Here is a 19,866-nt window from a genome sequence, read left to right on the forward strand (position 1 = left end):
ATACTTGAATATATTGTATAATAGTCCTAACTCACGCTAGATATTCTATGACCTAGATTAGATCTTCGAAAAATGACTAATGATTATTTTAGACCTTAATAAGTGTTATAAAACTTGTTTGAGAATTGTTCGAACCAAAACGCTAAGAAACGACCATGACGTCCGAAAATTAGAGAAATTGAATTAGTGAACTTCCGTAAGTATTTGGAAAGTTTGGGAGTGTTGTATGAAGTCTAAGGCATGTAAAAAGACCTTAAATAGATAGAATAATGTATATATGGTTAAAAATTATAGGAACGACCCCCAAAAGATTGCCCGAGGGGTCCATGAATGGACCCCACTTTGGGCCAAGCAAACTTCCAAGAGGAAGCAACTTTTGTACTTAGAGGGAGAAAGTCTGCGTCACGAACTTGAAAAAATGAAAGCCAAAAGTATAGTATGTGTTGCTGACACATCGCAGACTCTTCTATTTTAAAAATTGATTTTTGAAATATTTCGGGAACAACTCCGCGACGTGGACTTTTTCTCTGATGAAAAATATTAAAGTTGAATTCATGTTTGACTTCATTAAATGGTCAGTTTAATTGAGGGGTCTTTTGGGTAATTTAGGGGAGAGTTATATATTAATTTTCCATCAGTTTTCGTGCACAGTGTCTCACTCAAATCAAAACCCCAAAACAATTCCCAAAAGCTCTTCCTTCTCTCTCTAGTCATCTCCCATTGAAAAAGCTTTGATGCTTGGAGAAGAACACCATATCCCACAAGTTTCTACTTAATTTCGTGGTGATTCATCTTCAAGGTATGGATTCTTTCACACTTGGGATTTATTTCTCCAAGAGGTCCCTACAAAAGATGATTTTTAAGTACTCCAAATCTAGGGTTTTCTTCCATGCATGGGTCTTCTTTAAAAATAAAATTATGAATCAATTGTGATGAATTATGATGAATTAATGTTGTTTAAGTATATATTTATGGTTACATGCTGATTTCCTATGAGATTTCCTTAGGATTGACACCCGATTTTGGCTCTCTCCTACGATAATTAATTTTTGAGCTTCTTCATTCTTAAACAATCTAAGATTATTAGTTTTTATAAAATTTTGAGGAAATACAAGCTTACAAATTTTTTGAATAACTTTGACAAATTATATTAAATAAGTTTGGTCACTTTTTTGTATTTTTAGCAATATATAGGCACGTTTAATAAAGCTTTGTACATAAAAAAATCTATTTTATAGATATTTCGAAAAGCATCTCAAAGGATTTTAATTCCTAGTAAGTATATTGGCTAAATTAATTTGGTAAATTATGGTTATAATTTCTAACCATCGCTTTTTAATTAAGTTAATTATTTTGTCTTTTTAAAAATCAAGAAGCTCCTAAATTTATTACATTGGTTCTTTTTGTTTTGATTTTAACTATATTCGGGATTGAACACAATATGGGTGATTTAATACGTCATGTAAGACCGATTGTGGGCCTGAATAAATTTTCTCAGCAGCCTACTCCCCTTATGGTTTCATCTTGCATTCGTCCAAGCCCATTCCAAATCGGCCCACATTTACCCTTAACCCGGTCCATAGCTTTGTCGCATTCCACAAAGAAAAGATCAGAACACATAGTAACCAAATACACCAAATTTCAGCGCGTCGATAGCAACCCTCAATTCCTAGCAGCCAAATCAGGTGTGTCGTGACAAAAATACCAGAACGCTCAGCTTCGTCTCCTCGCCTCTCCCTACAAGGATCCTGCGTTTACAACAACGACCAAGAACTCCAACTTGTCCTTGGTGGCGTGAGATCATACCATGTCAACGCCAAGGACGATAGAGTCGATCAAGACCATCAATGCAATCTTACCTGTTATGGGTAAAGGCAATAACCTTCAGAAAAGCTTTTCGATCCAAAATTGGAAAAGGGTTTTGAAATTTGAATTTGGGTTGGCCTTTCCCGTCATGATTTGGTCGTTTTCCCCCAAAAATCCAACCCTAATTTTCCCAATATATATATTCTATTGCTCACTGTGAAAAGGGAGATTCGATTTTTCTTGAGATTTTTGGAGACAAGGGGGATTTGATTTTTCTTGAGATTCCAAGAAGAATAGAGGATAGATTTTAGTTGAGAAGACAAGTGCAGAAGAAATTTAAAAGGATTTTAATCAAGGTTAAGAAAATAGTTTGAGCGGTCAGTCCCAAAATACATAGGCAACATATTCGAAGAAGGGTGAACCGGATTTCTCTCGCTGTTCTGTTTGGGTTTATGTGGTTGAGGTTCATCTTCCTACTCGTGTAGTGCCTGTTCCACTGCCCATAAAAAGGTAAACATTTGGAAAAACTTTATTACATTAAGAGTTCGGTGTGTTGGTGTTGAATCCTGCTCTTAATCTACTTTTATATGTCTATATGGTATGTTAAAGTCTTTAAGTCCTAAATTACATCTTTGACTTTCTGAAGTTTTATAATGTGTTTCCTTAAGTCGATTTAGCGACATTTGAAGTCTGCTTCTCTGTTTTTTTATTCCCACTAATGTTGTACCTTCTTTAAATTGTGCCTTGTTTTGTCGTTTAACGAGGGCATTGTCTATTATCTATTTGTTATGTGGTTGGAGGGAGTGGAATGCATTAGATAGCTACACTTTTGATTGTATGGATATAGATTAAGCTAGCGTTTGGCCATAGATTTTCAAATATTCTTGACAAATATTATTTGAGTGAAAATTTGGTGTTTGGCTATAAAATTTGGAAAATATATTTCACCTTTTTAGAAAAATATGATTTATCAAAACTAACTAAAAGTTTGTATTACAAGTCAATTGAATGTTGGTTACAACAATAACAAATAATGTCCATGAGACTGAAGCAATGCGGTAATTTGGAGGGAGTGCAACAAGAATTATTCGATACATCGTGAAGTAGATAAAGTACATGACTTTGTTACCTAAAGCCAATTTTTAATAATTTTCATCAACAATCATATCATTATTTAATATTCACTAAATATTTCATCACTATTTTAGTGTTCACATAAAAAATGATGTAATACAACGCAAACAAATAGTAGAGAGGGTGTTTTCGTAAAAGATAAAAGATTGGGGTAAAATTTTAATTTTTAAAATATCCCAAATAATGATATTTGGCCCAAATACTAGAAAAAACTAGTATTTGGAAATTTGGGATATTTGCCAAAAATATTTGCTAAATAATGATAAATTGTATGGACAAACATTATTTGCCAATTTTTTCCCAAATATTATTTGGAAAATTTATGGCCAAACGGGCCCTAAATTTTGGGATTGTGTCTCTTTATTATTTTTTTTATTTCTATATTCATATCATGTTCTGCATAAAATAAAGAAAATTTTTTTAAAAAATCTTCCATACATGTCCTCCGCGTTATATGCTGCTCACTGCCTTCCCTCAAGAAATTCAAACTCTTCTTTTGCATTTGTTGTTCCGGTCAGATGAGGTTGTTCATTTTTTTTCTCTTTCTTCTCTTCTGTTCTTTTTTTGAAATTTGTCCTATTTGCTGAATGGTCCTATCTTCAACTCAATCTAAGACGTTGTTATCTTGTTTAGTGATGTTGAATAGACTTTTCTTTGGTTCGAGCCTTGCTGTGATTTTCTTTTAATAGGTTTATTTAGTCGAACATCCGTCCTACTACTGACATTGTTCTACTGGTTATTTCATTCTTTGTTTAATTTATTCCTGTTTTCCTTTTATGATAAGTGAGGTGAAGTTTGAAAACCAATTAATTGGTAAGAAAGATGTGTATATTGTTTTATGGCCTACTTACTTCCATGCTCTTTTATCCTAGATTCCCACTGCCATATTAACTAAATATACGATTGTTTTCACTTTTTAGCATATCTAAGTTCTTCCTATCTTGGTTTTCTATTCCTTTTGGCCTAGCTTGTTTCCTATTTACCAAATTGCTTTCCTATAGCTAGTCATATTTTGTAGTTGGATTTTTATTTAATGGTTGTCTCCATCAGCTATCATTTCATATATCATTAGATAACTTCATTGCCTAGCAGATCTCGTTTTGTCCATGTTTTGTCTCCATTTTTACTAAGATTTTAACTGAAAAGTGCATATTTTGTTGTTCAAGTGCAAATCCTTTAGCATGTTCTCCACCTTTGTGTAATGTCGTTATAGGATTGTCTTACGTTAGTTCTTCTCTAGTAATTTTTCTTTGTATTATCTTTCATTGTTCCTTAAGATTGATTACATTTATTATACTCCAAAACACAAGATGAACATATAAAATTATTAGAAAAATTTATACACATAATTAAACACTCAGGTATAAGTTTAAGTAAAAGTAAAGCAGAAATTATGAAACCACAGATAGAATTTCTAGGGATACAAATAGATAAAAATGGAATAAAAATGCAGACTCACATAGTACAAAAAATTATCACTATTGATGAAAATATAGATACAAAAAAGAAATTACAATCATTTTTAGGATTCGTAAATCAAGTAAGAGAATATATACCAAAATTAGCAGAACATTTAAAACCATTATACAAAAAACTCAAAAAAGATATTGAATATCATTTTGACAATATAGATAAAGAACACATAAAAAATATTAAAAAATTATGCAAAAAATTACCAAAATTATATTTTCCTGATGAAAATAGAACTTTCACATATATAATTGAAACAGATTCAAGTGACCACAGTTACGGAGGAGTATTAAAATATAAATATGACAAAGAAAAGGTAGAACACCATTGCAGGTATTGCTCAGGATCATATACTGAGGCACAAGCAAAATGGGAAATAAATAGAAATGAATTATTTGCATTATATAAATGTTTGTTAGCATTTGAGCCATATATAGTTTACAATAAATTTATTGTAAGAACAGATAACACACAGGTAAAATGGTGGATAACAAAAAAGCTAGATGATTCAGTTACAACAAAAGAAATAAGGAGATTAGTATTGAAAATATTAAATTTTACATTTACAATTGAAATTATAAAAACTGATGAAAATCTTGTTGCAGATTACCTATCAAGAAAAAGGAACACAAACTGAACCAGATACAACAGAAAAAATACTCAAAGCTATTACTACACTTTCTACGAGAGTAGATAGTATGAGTAAAGAATTACAAAATTTGAAAACTAAAAGTCAGCAGCATGACTATAAATATGCGGAGCTATGTCAATCGGAAGACACAAAAATTCCAGAGCTACAAGGAGACGATGGGATACTCCAAAAAACCCATAACATTTGTTTAAATGCAGCTACAGCCAGCACATCTACAGCAGGACAATCTACAAAAAAGGAGGAGACTAAAATAAAATACACAAATACAAACTTGAATAAGTTATTCTCAAAACCATATACTCCTCAAGGTACCTAGAAAGATATATTCATACCACCACAGGTAAATACCTACAAAGCCAGCTTAGATTCAGATAAACAAACATATAACCACATTACCAGAATGTATATAGAAAACATATACAAAGTACAGACTTTTCTAAACAAAAACCCTAAAGCCAAAAATACGAGAAACCCTGAACAAGACTACATAACCCAACATCTACAAGGATACAATAAACTAATTGCACAACCAGGAACGAATCCGAACCTAGTAGCAACTTGCTACAATTACGGACTTATAAGCACAGTATATACTATTACAGGAGACGAAGTAGCTAAAATACCTGAGCTACATAAGGCATTTCTGCAATATAAAAGAATAACAAAAGGAACTTTATTTTATATAAAGTTCTACTCAGCAACAGCAGAGATACTATATGAAGAAATTAAACCTACAATACAAGTTATTAAGATAGGTTTAACTAGAGATATGATAATACTAGAAAAAATAGATACACAAGAAGAGATACAGAAGGTGGATATCCCAGATTTTTATGCAAACAAAAGGACTATTGGGATAACTACTATATTAAATGAGTTATCAAACAACTACCTAAATGAAAATGCAATTTGGAGTTATTACAACAGAGATCAGACAATGATATACTCCAATTGTAAAGACATAAGAGTAGCAGATATGGAAGAAGTACGACAATGGATATTAAGTCTACTGAAGCCAGAACAAACACCTACAACAAGGGCTATCAGAAAAAATTTCATTTCTCAAGACTTGATGACCAGATACTGCAAACTAATTGGACAAAAGTATCCAGACCATCTATGTTCAAAATGCAATGGCGAAGATAACTATGTCCCCAGAGTACAACTGGAATAGACTAAGAAAAAGAAGATAAGACATAAAAAAAAAGAGTTATTATTGTTATTGTTGTTGGCTGAATATCAGCCATATGTATAAAGTGAGAGTCTTTTTATTTTTGTCGTCTTGCGTCGGCTGAAAAAAGCCAAATGTACAAAAGTCGTAAAGTAAATAGTTTGTCGGTCAATCATGTAAAAAGTTTGTCGGCCAATTATGTAAAGTAAATAGTATGACGGTGTAATTTATGTGTATAAATAGAGGAGCTTTCCTCATAAATAAAACACACCTTCATCCTTACATCTCTCTTCTTTCTGAATACTCTCTCTCTACGCTTCCACCCCCAAATTGGTATCAGAGCTAGTTAATTAAATAATTATGGAGAACAAATCAACTATGTCGGAAGATCTACAAAAATAGGTATACTATTTTATACTTATGAGTAGCTAAATTGATTTATTCTTGAAAATCTCTTGTTAATTATAATTGTTTATCATGTTTGAATAATGTTATAATAACCATCTTTAGAAAGTTTGCTACAGAAATATTTTTCGAATAAGTATGCCTAGACTATGCCATCATAAGGTTGAAACCGGTAGGCAGAGAAGGCCGTTTAGGGAAGTAAACAAAGTTGAGGCGCTGTTAGGGTAACTTATCAAAGAAGAAAGCTGTAGTAGTGACCAGACGAGATGATTATTAAATCATTATTTTTGCATAATAAGCAAGTATAATTTATTAAGAGGTTGGAAGGAATAAAATTTTAGTGAAAATAAAAATGATAAAAATGGAAACTTACCTATTAAACGATGATGTTGATTATAAGATATTATTACTTTATATATTAAAAAATCTTAATACTGATATAAAAAGAGAAATTTATGATAAATTGGTAACATACGAGATAATAGAAATAACAACCCAAGGTTGGACTGAGTTAACCATACAAAGTATACAAGATGAACTTTATTATGACATATACGATTTATATGATGATTTAGATATTGGAGATTAAATATGACTGAATATTGGCTAAGGCGATATGGTAGAAATTACAGGTTAAAAAAGATTAAATATCCAGATAAATTAAGTAAGCTTTTTAAAATATTATATAAAAGGTTATGATGAATAAAAATAAAAATACTAAAATAAAAAGAACTAAGGTAGATAAAAAGGTAAGAAAAATATGGAAAAAATTAAGATCTTTATACATAGAATATGAACTATCACAACTAGTCAAAACAGATAATGATAGAAAAGATCAATTGATAAACATAATTTCAAAAACAGAATATAAATATGTCTGCTATTTGAAAAAACAGTATGAACAGAGAAATCTATAAACAACAATTAATAGAAGAAATAATGGAAAAAATGGCTGAAAAAGAACAAGAATTACAACATAGAAAAAGAAGATTAGAAGAAAACATATTAGCAGGAGTATGTAATAAATCACTACTAGCACAAAGAAAAGATATATCCATGTTAAAATTAGAATTAGATTGTCTTGAATATGAGTTACAACATAATATAATACATAGATTATAATGAATAAAGAAGAATTTGCAGTAGACGAAAAAACATATGAAAATCAAGACGGAATGATAATAAAAATAATATTTTCAAATCTAGGAAAAAGATATAAAAAAATTGGAAATAATTTATACTTAATGTTAGAAAAAGAAACGGCAAAATTAGAAGATAGTTTAACAGCTATGATAAGAATAACAAAAGAAAACGAAGAAATAGACAAATCAAGAGAAATTGAAAAAATAAAAATACAAGCAAAACAAGAAGTACAACAATTAGAAGAAATAAAAAAATACAAGAATAAGTGAATTAGAAAAAGAATTAGCTAGGTTAAAATTATTATATGAAAATAAGCAAAAACAAAAGGAAAAAGATAAAGAGCTTGAATTAACTAATGAAATAAAAGAAATGGAACAAAAATTAAATGAAGATATTGAGGTAAATGAAGTAAATGAAATAGATGAAAATGAAAATGATCAAAAATCAGAAATAAGTGACATAAGTGAAACATATACAGAAATCTTAGAACAGACAAATAAACTAAAAAAATTAGAAATAAACACAGGAGATATGAATAGACCTAGTACGTCAAGAGTCAAAACCCCAGATAATAGTCCCAGAAATAGCCCTAGAAGTAGTCCTAGGTGGACACCACCAACTTATTATACAGAAAGTTATCAACAATCAGATAGAAATAATGCAATATGGAACAGTAGATTAAATAAAAATTGGATACCGAAACCAATAAGTGAACAATATAATTTCTTAGATTTAGACTGCGTCACAGACATAAATAAAGCAATATTACTATGGACAGGAAATATATCCAAGCAGTTAATAGATAACAAAATAGAAACAACAAAAACACCAAGATATATAGAAAGAACATTCATAGGAACGGCAAAATTATGGATAGAAAATCTACCCCCAGAAAGTTTAGAAGTACTTAGAAATGATAAGAAAATGGATGGATCCCCATCAGCAACAAATATAGATATACTAGACAAATATGAATCAGCAATAAGAAATGAATTTGGTGGTATGACCAGGGATATAAGAGAACAAAATAGGGAAAAAATAATAAATAGACAACTTATGACAAAATTAGCTATATGTAAAATGTGTTATATAGAAGAATATACTTGTGCATTCAAAGAATACTATTACAAATCTAAATACAATTTAGACGAAGCAAAAGAAATAAGAAAACAATATTTTACAAAATTACCAGAACCGTTTAGCACAAAAATAATAAAGGATTGGAATAATGAAGGAATGGTAGATACTTTAGGAGCTAGAATAAAATTTCTATCTCAATGGTTTACACAATTATGCGAAAACCAAAAAGAAAAATTAAAAATGGAAAAAGTACTAAATAAAAATTTATCATGTTGTAAAAATAAAATGGCACCACAGTTTGGGTGTACAAATAAGAAACAAAAATCTAGAAGATATAAAAATTATAGAAAAAATAAAACTAAGTATAAATATAAACAACCAAGACGAAGGTATTATGTAAAAAACTATAAAATAAAAAGACCATATAGACCAAAAAGAAAGATATCCCAATGAACATGTTATAATTGCGGAAAGATAGGACACATAGCTAAAGACTGTAAATTACCAAAAAATCCAAAAAGAAAACAAATTGCAGAAATAGTTATAGGTAATGACGAATATATGCAAATAGAATACATAGACTATGAATTAAGTGAAAACGATAGTATATATGAAGTATCAGATATAGAAACTGAAAATGGAGAAGAAAAACTAGATAATGAAATAGAAGAAGAGGAAGAAATATAATGTCTGAAAACGAAATAATATCTAAAGAGAATTATGAAGATGAAGAATCATCACACCAAAAAATCATATTTGATAATACACTTTTTGAACAAATAAAAGGAAAAGAATTAGATTTAAGTGTTGAAAAAATACTTGACATACCTATACTAAAAAACTTTTTTAAAAGACAGAAAGAAGAATATTATGTGGTTAGTCAAAAAGAACATATCATAGACGGAAAATATACAAGTGGAAAAGCATATATACCTATAATAAACAAACGAATAATAAATAAAGAAATACAAAACATAAAAAATAAAGAAGCTATAAAATATGTACATTTAGGAGGAACAGAAATACTAATAAAAGCTTGTTTCAGAGAAGGAATAGATACGCCCATTGAAATATATTTAGCAGATGATAGAATAAAATATCCTATAGAAAAAGCGTAATAAGTGCAGTTAAAGGAAATTTAATATACCAGAAATTTAAATTTATAATAAGTGCTAATTATACAGTAGCATTAACAGATACAAATATAGACAAATCATTAGTATTATATTGGAAAATGTCAGGAATAGAGTTAGCACCAGGAAGTAAGGTATTCACAGCAAGATGTAAAAATCTTTATATATTAACAACAAAACATAAAATAACAGCAAAAAAAAAAATTGATAAAATAAAAATAGAAAATCCTTTTGAAAGAATAATTACGGTAATAGATAATAATGACTATAGTTATAAAGAAATGGATACAGAAGAAGAATTGGAGATAGTAAAAGAAAGATTAAGTACCTCAAGTATACCAAATACAAACTCATTAAATATGATGACTAGAGCTTCCTCATCAAGAATGAGTTCATCTAAAAGAAAATATGAAATATCACAAGATTTAGGAGAAATAACAATATATCATTATTTTATAACAGGAATAATGGACCAAAGAAAATATAAAATCTTGATAAACATAGGACAAGAAGAGAATCATATAACAAGAGAACTAGTATTAGAAGAAGAAATTATGAAAACAGGACACATATGCCCTGGATTACCTAGTGAAATAATAAATACAAATGAAGAGACAACAGAAAAAGAAATAATTATAGGAGGAATTCCATTGAAAATACAATTTAAGATAAATGAAGGAAATCATAATATCACATTAGGAATAAAATGGTTAGAAAAAGTTAAACCATACAACATAGAAAATGAACAATTAACAATAACTTGCCAAAATAAAAAAATAATTATAAAAAGAACCAAAAATGATTAATGAAAATATTCATACTTGCAAAAATTATTGTAGAAGGACATCACAACAGATATTATACACCTATGATAGATACAGGAGCAGAAGCGAATATATGTAAATATAATTGCTCACCAGAAGATAAATGGGAAAAATTAAAAACACCTATGGTAGTAACAGGATTTAACAATGAAGGAAGTATGATCAAATATAAAGCAAAAAATATAAAAATACAAATATGGGATAAGATACTAACAATAGAAGAAATGTATAATTTCGAATTTACCACAAAAGATATGTTATTAGGAATGCCATTTTTAGATAAATTTTACCCTCACATAATAACAAAAACACACTGGTGGCTTACTACGCCATGTGGCTATAAAATAGGAGCAAAAAGAGTAAAAAATAAACAACGAAAATCTATAGAATGGATTAGAGGTAGTGAAAAAATAAACCAGGAAATGAAAAATATAAGTGAAAAACAAATATCACAACTAGAAATCATTATATTTGCAATAGATAAAGTTAAAATAATCAATGAACAGCTAGAACAACTATATAATGAAGACCCATTACAAGGATGGGAAAAACATAAAACAAAAGTAAAAATTGAACTAATAGATGAAAATAGTATAATAACACAAAACCATTAAAATATAACTTTGATGATTTACAAGAATTTAAAGTACATATAAATGAATTACTAGAAAAAAATTACATACAAGAAAGTAATAGTAAACATACAAGCCCAGCATTTATAGTAATAAAACACAGTGAACAAAAAAGAGGTAAAAGTAGAATGGTTATAGATTACTTAAATCTAAATGCTAAAACTAAAACATATAACTACCCAATACCTAATAAAATACTTAAAATAAGACAAATACAAGGATATAATTATTTTAGTAAATTTGACAGTAAATCAGGATTTTACCACCTAAAACTAGAAGAAGAATCTAAACAATTAACAGCATTCACAGTGCCACAAGGATTTTATGAATGGAATGTATTATCATTTGGATATAAAAATGCACCAGGTAGATACCAACATTTTATGGATAACTATTTTAACCAATTAGAAAATTGTATCATATATATAGATGATATATTATTATACTCCAAAACACAAGATGAACATATAAAATTATTAGAAAAATTTATACACATAATTAAACACTCAGGTATAAGTTTAAGTAAAAGTAAAGCAGAAATTATGAAACCACAGATAGAATTTCTAGGGATACAAATAGATAAAAATGGAATAAAAATGCAGACTCACATAGTACAAAAAATTATCACTATTGATGAAAATATAGATACAAAAAAGAAATTACAATCATTTTTAGGATTAGTAAATCAAGTAAGAGAATATATACCAAAATTAGCAGAACATTTAATTCAAAAAAGATATTGAATATCATTTTGACAATAAAGATAAAAAACACATAAAAAATATTAAAAAATTATGCAAAAAATTACCAAAATTATATTTTCCTGATGAAAATAGAACTTTCACATATATAATTGAAACAGATTCAAGTGACCACAGTTACGGAGGAGTACTAAAATATAAATATGACAAAGAAAAGGTAGAACACCATTGCAGGTATTGCTCAGGATCATATACTGAGGCACAAGCAAAATGGGAAATAAATAGAAAGGAATTATTTGCATTATATAAATGTTTGTTAGCATTTGAGCCATATATAGTTTACAATAAATTTGTTGTAAGAACAGATAACACACAGGTAAAATGGTGGATAACAAAAAAGCTAGATGATTCAGTTACAACAAAAGAAATAAGGAGATTAGTATTGAAAATATTAAATTTTACATTTACAATTGAAATTATAAAAACTGATGAAAATCTTGTTGCAGATTACCTATCAAGAAAAAGGAACACAAACTGAACCAGATACAACAGAAGAAATACTCAAAGCTATTACTACGCTTTCTACGAAAGTAGATAGTATGAGTAAAGAATTACAAAATTTGAAAACTAAAAGTCAGCAGCATGACTATAAATATATGGAGCTATGTCGATCGAAAGACACAAAAATTCCAGAGCTACAAGGAGACGATGGGATACTCCAAAAAACCCATAACATTTGTTTAAATGCAGCTACAGCCAGCACATCTACAACAGGACAATCTACAAAAAAGGAGGAGACTAAAATAAAATACACAAATACAAACTTGAATAAGTTATTCTCAAAACCATATACTCCTCAAGGTACCTAGAAAGATATATTCATACCACCACAGGTAAATACCTACAAAGCCAGCCTAGATTCAGATAAACAAACATATAACCACATTACCAGAATGTATATAGAAAACATATACAAAGTACAGACTTTTCTAAACAAAAACCCTAAAGCCAAAAATACGAGAAACCCTGAACAAGACTACATAACCCAACATCTACAAGGATACAATAAACTAATTGCACAACCAGGAACGAATCCGAACCTAGTAGCAACTTGCTACAATTACGGACTTATAAGCACAGTATATACTATTACAGGAGACGAAGTAGCTAAAATACCTGAGCTACATAAGGCATTTCTGCAATATAAAAGAATAACAAAAGGAACTTTATTTTATATAAAGTTCTACTCAGCAACAGCAGAGATACTATATGAAGAAATTAAACCTACAATACAAGTTATTAAGATAGGTTTAACTAGAGATATGATAATACCAGAAAAAATAGATACACAAGAAGAGATACAGAAGGTGGATATCCCAGATTTTTATGCAAACAAAAGGACTATTGGGATAGCTACTATATTAAATGAGTTATCAAACAACTACCTAAATGAAAATGCAATTTGGAGTTATTACAACAGAGATCAGACAATGATATACTCCAATTGTAAAGACATAAGAGTAGCAGATATGGAAGAAGTACGACAATGGATATTAAGTCTACTGAAGCCAGAACAAACACCTACAACAAGGGCTATCAGAAAAAATTTCATTTATCAAGACTTGATGACCAGATACTGCAAACTAATTGGACAAAAGTATCCAGACCATCTATGTTCAAAATGCAATGGCGAAGATAACTATGTCCCCGGAGTACAACTGGAATAGACTAAGAAAAAGAAGATAAGACATAAAAAAAAAGAGTTGTTATTGTTATTATTGTTGGCTGAATATCAGCCATATGTATAAAGTGAGAGTCTTTTTATTTTTGTCGTCTTGCGTCGGATAAAAAAAGCCAAATGTACAAAAGTCGTAAAGTAAATAGTTTGTCGGCCAATCATGTAAAAAGTTTGTCGGCCAATTATGTAAAGTAAATAGTATGACGGTGTAATTTATGTGTATAAATAGAGGAGCTTTCCTCATAAATAAAACACACCTTCATCCTTACATAAGTTGGATCCCCTTCCCCTTTGCGTAATGAATCGTCACATAGAGGTCAATCTTCCTTGTATGTGTTCATTTGGATAAACATATTAGTCTCATTTTTCTTTTTGCATCATGCATAACTAAATTTTTCACATGAACATGTTCCCTATCTGTAGAACGGATTACCCCGAATATTGTGTTACATTTCTCCTTCGAATTTTTGTGCACCCAATACCGTCTTGGTAGTGATTCATGTTTTCTTTTCTTTTCATTTTTTCTTCTTTTTCTTTTTCCAATTTAAATTAGTTAATTATGAGTCAATTGTGTATATTTGGATCCTATTCTCTCTTATGTTTAAAGAATATGCAAAGTATGTTTGCGTTCTGTGGGACCTAGATAAATTGTGTCCATCCAATCACTGATGACATCTTACAATGCATTTACCGTTTTCCTTTATTTATAAGTCCGTTTTGTGGTTTATTTAATTATTTGTATCGTTGTCTTAATACATTTATATTCTCCATTTTGAATGTGAATCCGCTTGAGTACTCCTCAAACTCTTTGTCCTTACGTTTCGAGAGAGTCGTAAAGGGTCAACTGCTCCATCGAGTCTCTTAGCTTTAAAATCGACGGACAGTTTCCAAAATCAAGTTATACGGTGCAATTGAAGAGTTGAAGAATTCGAAGCCATTAAAATTAAAAATTTATTTTAAGTCATGTATGGTTAAACGTAGAAATATTTAAACGACTTAAAATCGAATCAAGATCAAGTAGTTAAAAAATAATAACTTTTGCAAGGTAGATATTTTACTTAGATAAAATCTAAGTTTTCATTTCTCAAACAACCCGAATAATTTCTATTTCTCACAATTCTTAGCCAAATAGTTAGTTGCCAGAAAATCGCATTAGTGAATATTTTAGGTGCCTAACAGCTTTCTTAAAATATAAATAAGAATACCCGAGCCCTTTTTAAAGTTTCCAATGATTTTCGGTTAAGTCTTTTGAAAACAAAGGTTTTTTGAATTCTCTAAAATTAAGTGGAGACTCTCAAAAAGTCAAAAATTCTTATTAAAGAGGTTTTTCCGATTAAAACAGAAATGACAACTCTGCTGTGGAATTGGAGGATTCTAACCTTAAGACTAAAATGTTTTGCATTTAATTGTTTATTTTTTTATCACTTTATATCAACTATTAAATTAACGACATAACATTTTTCTGTCAAACAACAAGTATGGCATTCCACTTAAAAGATGATTATGAGGGTTCACAGTCGTTCGTTAACCAAATACTTCTCATGGCACCCTTACGAATGTAGTTGGCTACTTGATAGTGAACGATCATTAACTTTCTCTGCCCAAGTAGTCTGATTTGGTTAACTTTCCACTATAAATACAACCCACTCATCATTAATCTAAGATAGAGTGAAACCAAATCCCAAAAGAATAGCACATTGGCATAAGAATACCCAACACCCAAGGAGTGTTGAGCCCATTAAAAAGACCACCTTGAGTCCAAAGAACCCACGGGTCGATAGGATGCTCATTTTGACTATCAAATATGAAGGATGTTTGCGTGTTTAAATGTTTTTTGTGTCTTGGGGGGAGGAAACTAACAAGTTGTATGTTCTGTACATGTCGCGTCCACTATACCATTTTAGGCCTACAACCACACTTATTCTGGACTACACTTGTAAAGTGTTGCCTAAAGTAGTTTTGGGAACGCTTTTAAAGCGTAGCCAAAAATTTTAACTTTTAGAAACAATAATTTTGGCAACACTTCAAAAGTGTACTCTTTAATAATATAAGATACACTTTATAAGTGTTGTTAAAATATGATATAATTGGCAACACCTATTTACATATACGACCACACTTCTAAAATGTCCTATTTTTATAATTGAAAAAACAACACTTTATAAGTGTTTCCTTACAATTTTTCACTAAAATATTATATTCCCTCCAATATTTTTAAAAATCCCTCCCATTTTTATTGGCCAAAAAAACATTAATTAATAATAAAACAAAAAGACTTTCTATTTCCTTCTCCCTTTCCCTTTCCTTTTCTGAAGAACTCACGCTTTCCCTTTCCTTTCTCTGATATTGTGCTGAAGATGGAGCTATTTCCTTCAAGTCACACTTTCCCTTTCCTTCCTTGAGATGAAGAACTCACAATTTCTTTTATCCGAGCTGAAGATCAAACTGAAGATCGAGCAACAAAACTCATCGAGCTGACCGAACTTTCTCTTTTCCGAGCTGAAGATTTTGTCAAGGTAAGAGCTGAAGATTTCATCAAGCTTCATCATATTGAATAAATTTTTATATTTTTTGTTTAAAAGGAATTGATTGGGGTTGTTAGCAAGATGAACTGAAGTTAAGCCTTTTCGTCACACTTTTCTCTCAGATTTCTCGTTGCATGACTTGATTTTAGACAGATTTAGGATTTACCTGGTAAGAATTCTATCTTTGAAAGTCTAATTTCTAGCTTTAGATTTTTGATGTTCTTGTGTTTTTGTACAATTTTTGGGAGTCTAGCTCGTAATTTAGCTGTACTAGTTGATTTCTGGGTGCCTTGAGCCTTCATACCTTGTATCGTGATGTTGAACTAATGAAAAGCAGAAAACTGAATGAACTGAGAAAACTGAATGAACTGGGTCGACGGACCTCACAATGGGACGTCATGGTCACGACGAGCCGTCATGGACCTCGCGATGGATCGGTCGTAGTCATGAGAGGCCGTCGTGGTCAGACGGGTCGTGGTCATGACGGGTCGTCGTGGTCATCCGTCGTGGTCATGACGGGCCGTTGTGGACTCCGTCGTCCCATACATGCAAATTTCTTCTGCTACTTCTCTGATCTTCATGACGAACATGCAGGACGGACCGTCATGGCTACGATGGTCCGTCACGCTTTCTGTTACAGCTGAAATTTCAAATTGATTAATTGTTAAATTTCTTAATTTTGTGTTCTTTCTTGATGGAACAGATTTGTCTACTAGAGGAATTGATATTCAAGCAGTTAACGTTGTTATCAATTCTGATTTTCCTAAGAACTCAGAAACGTATTTGCACAGGGTATGTATAACAGATCATGATCTTGCTTATTGACTTATATATTATTTTTTCTATTTCATCCTTGATAATTTATTGTTAGTGGCTAAGTTTGAATTATATAGAATATCGATGTTATAACCATAACTTTTGACATCCTAGTAGAAGGCATGCTTCCATAACTACAAACAAATAAACAAATAATTATTAGGAGAATCTAATTGTTTGTGTCTCCTCATTAATTCCTTTTTTCTTTAGTGTTCGTGTTAGTTTGGGTGCATCATGGTTATTGTATAACACCAAATATTTTATATTGTTTCTTATGAAGTTTGAACCCTAATGCAATTATTCATTGTTGTTGAACTCATTTGGAATTCTAGACACCTAAGGGAAGATCATCTACTTTGAACATCAAAAGATGCAATATAATTTTCTGTAACTCCTGGATTTCTTTCCTCTCTATATTGTTGCAATCTGAACTTCTTACCTCTTCTATATAATTGCCAATATCTTATTTGTGTAGGGAAATAGAGGTGATCAAATTTGAAGTGGACGATGAAGAGTTTTTGAACTATTGTAAAAGTTTAAATAGATATTTGATTTATTGTATACACATTTAGAATATTGATGTATAAGTATGGGTATGTACACAACACATACTATATTTTGGTTGTACATGAAATATTTCTCAAAGTTTATTTGAAATATATAGCTTCAATTTAGTGATTAATTAGTCCATTTTGTGTTTTAGGTCACTTGTATGTATGTAAATATATTATATATATTTGTGCTACATGTAGGCTTATGAATGTTGAAGTTACAATTTGTAACTGTTGCTCTAGGTAGATAAAAAGTTACACTTTGAAAGTGTTGCAATAGATGACCAATAAAAGGCAACACTTTTTAAGTGTGACCAATAAATCTGAAAAGGCAACTCTTTTAAGGGTAGTCTAACAAAAAATAGGTGTTGCTAATGCACGTCTTCAAAGCGTTCCCTTATACCTATTTGGCTACGCTTTATAAGTGTTGCCAAAGATGGCAACATTTAAAAAGTGTTGCCTAATGTCAAAGGTTACGGTTCTTTTGGGCAGCCCCTAAAATGTGTTGCTGAATGTCAAAAGTGTAGCCTTTTATCAAAGGCCACACTTTTTGCTAGTTTAGGCTACACTTACGTGGTGTTGCTGTAGGCCGAAAATGGTGTAGTGGTCAATTCCTCACTTTAAACATGGTCACCGAACGGAGATTCTTCAAGTATGGTGGAACTACCTCAATGTTTGTCAAAAGAGAGAGATTTCAATTCTCCTGGGCCACTTACCCTCCATAATGGACTTCAAAGTTTGTCCCATGTTTATTGAGGTGATTACTCTATTTTGGGATGACGAAAGGATGGTATTCCAATTTGGGGATGTCAAAATAACGCCAACAATAGAAGAAATTAAGGATTGTTTGGACTGTATTGGGACAAGGGGCACGTGGAAACACTGTCCCGATCACCACATCCTTCTATCTGACAGGCCAACCGGCCAGAAGTTGAGAAACATGCTTTTATTGGTGAATGCAAACTGGCTAAATGAACAAGATATACCGCTAAAGAGATTTTTCAAAAAATGGGGGAACAATAAATATTTCTCACAATTTCCAAGAAAATTCCATAATTACAATACTTCGAGGCAAACTCAAGTCATTCCGTTCTGTGTATGCCTCTTAGGAACAATGGTATTCCCACGAGATGAGGGAAAATGATTGATACCCAGATTGTGACAGTGGTAGACGCTATTTTCAGTGGGAATTGTAATAAAGAAGAAGAGAAGAAATACTAAAGTTTGGCTCCTTTCATTATGGTTGACATTTATCGGTCAGTAAGCCTGTGTAAGAACGGGCTCCCATTTTTCCAAGGTTGCAACATTCTGCTACAATGGTACAATGGTGGATGCCTGAACATCTTTGCAAAAGGGACGGCGAGCCATATGAGTTAGCTAAACCGAGCCATACAAGCCCTCTTTAAAATTACGAGTTCTATATGAGCGTCCAGAGGTTTCAGATTCATTCCACCCGAGAGGCATGGGCAAGGGTGTTTTATGACATAAGAGAAGGAGACATACAATGGATAATACCAGACTTCAAGTCTGAAAAGATAGCAGCGCAAGGGGACAAACTGTCATTTTTAATTCTTCTCGGCATCATAGGATTGCAACCCTACAACCAATCTAGGGTGATGCGTCATTTAGGTAGAACAAAAATTACTGGCACCCAAGGGGATACTACCCCTTTTGTCGTCGATTACAACAGGAACGACAAAATACCTTTCGCCATGAGTATTATCAAAGAATAGGCTGGACGTGTTAACATGATATGGAGTATGGCTATAAATCTATATGGGGCTGGGTATATCGATGATTACAAGACGTGGTTGCACAATAATTTGCAATGTGTTGTGGATCCAACACCACGTGTGAAGGTCGGGAAATTGAAAATTTATAGGTAAGGCTTCAGATCCACGAATACCACTTCCAGCAAGAATGGGACTGAATGGAGAAAGAATTTGAGCAAAGGGAGCGAGAGTACCATTCTAGGGAGTTGGAAAGTCAAAGGGCTTTAGCTACGATTTCACAAGAGCTAGCTGATGCGATTCTAGATGAACAGATGAATACTCTACAGGCTGTGCCTCCATCTTTCAAGGTTGT

General features: G+C 31.1%; 1 long non-coding RNA gene across 1 annotated transcript; it reads left to right on the forward strand.

Moving 5' to 3' along the window:
• The first annotated feature begins 1,142 nt into the window (after positions 1-1,142).
• Positions 1,143-17,912, forward strand: LOC104649806 (uncharacterized). Its single transcript, XR_743635.4, has 5 exons — positions 1,143-2,316; positions 16,247-16,405; positions 16,537-16,583; positions 17,118-17,206; positions 17,706-17,912. It is a non-coding gene; the product is annotated as an uncharacterized lncRNA (long non-coding RNA).
• Positions 17,913-19,866: the final 1,954 nt, after the last annotated feature.

The sequence above is a fragment of the Solanum lycopersicum genome, chromosome 10 (genome assembly GCF_036512215.1).
Source record: "Solanum lycopersicum chromosome 10, SLM_r2.1".
NCBI lineage: Eukaryota > Viridiplantae > Streptophyta > Magnoliopsida > Solanales > Solanaceae > Solanum > Solanum lycopersicum.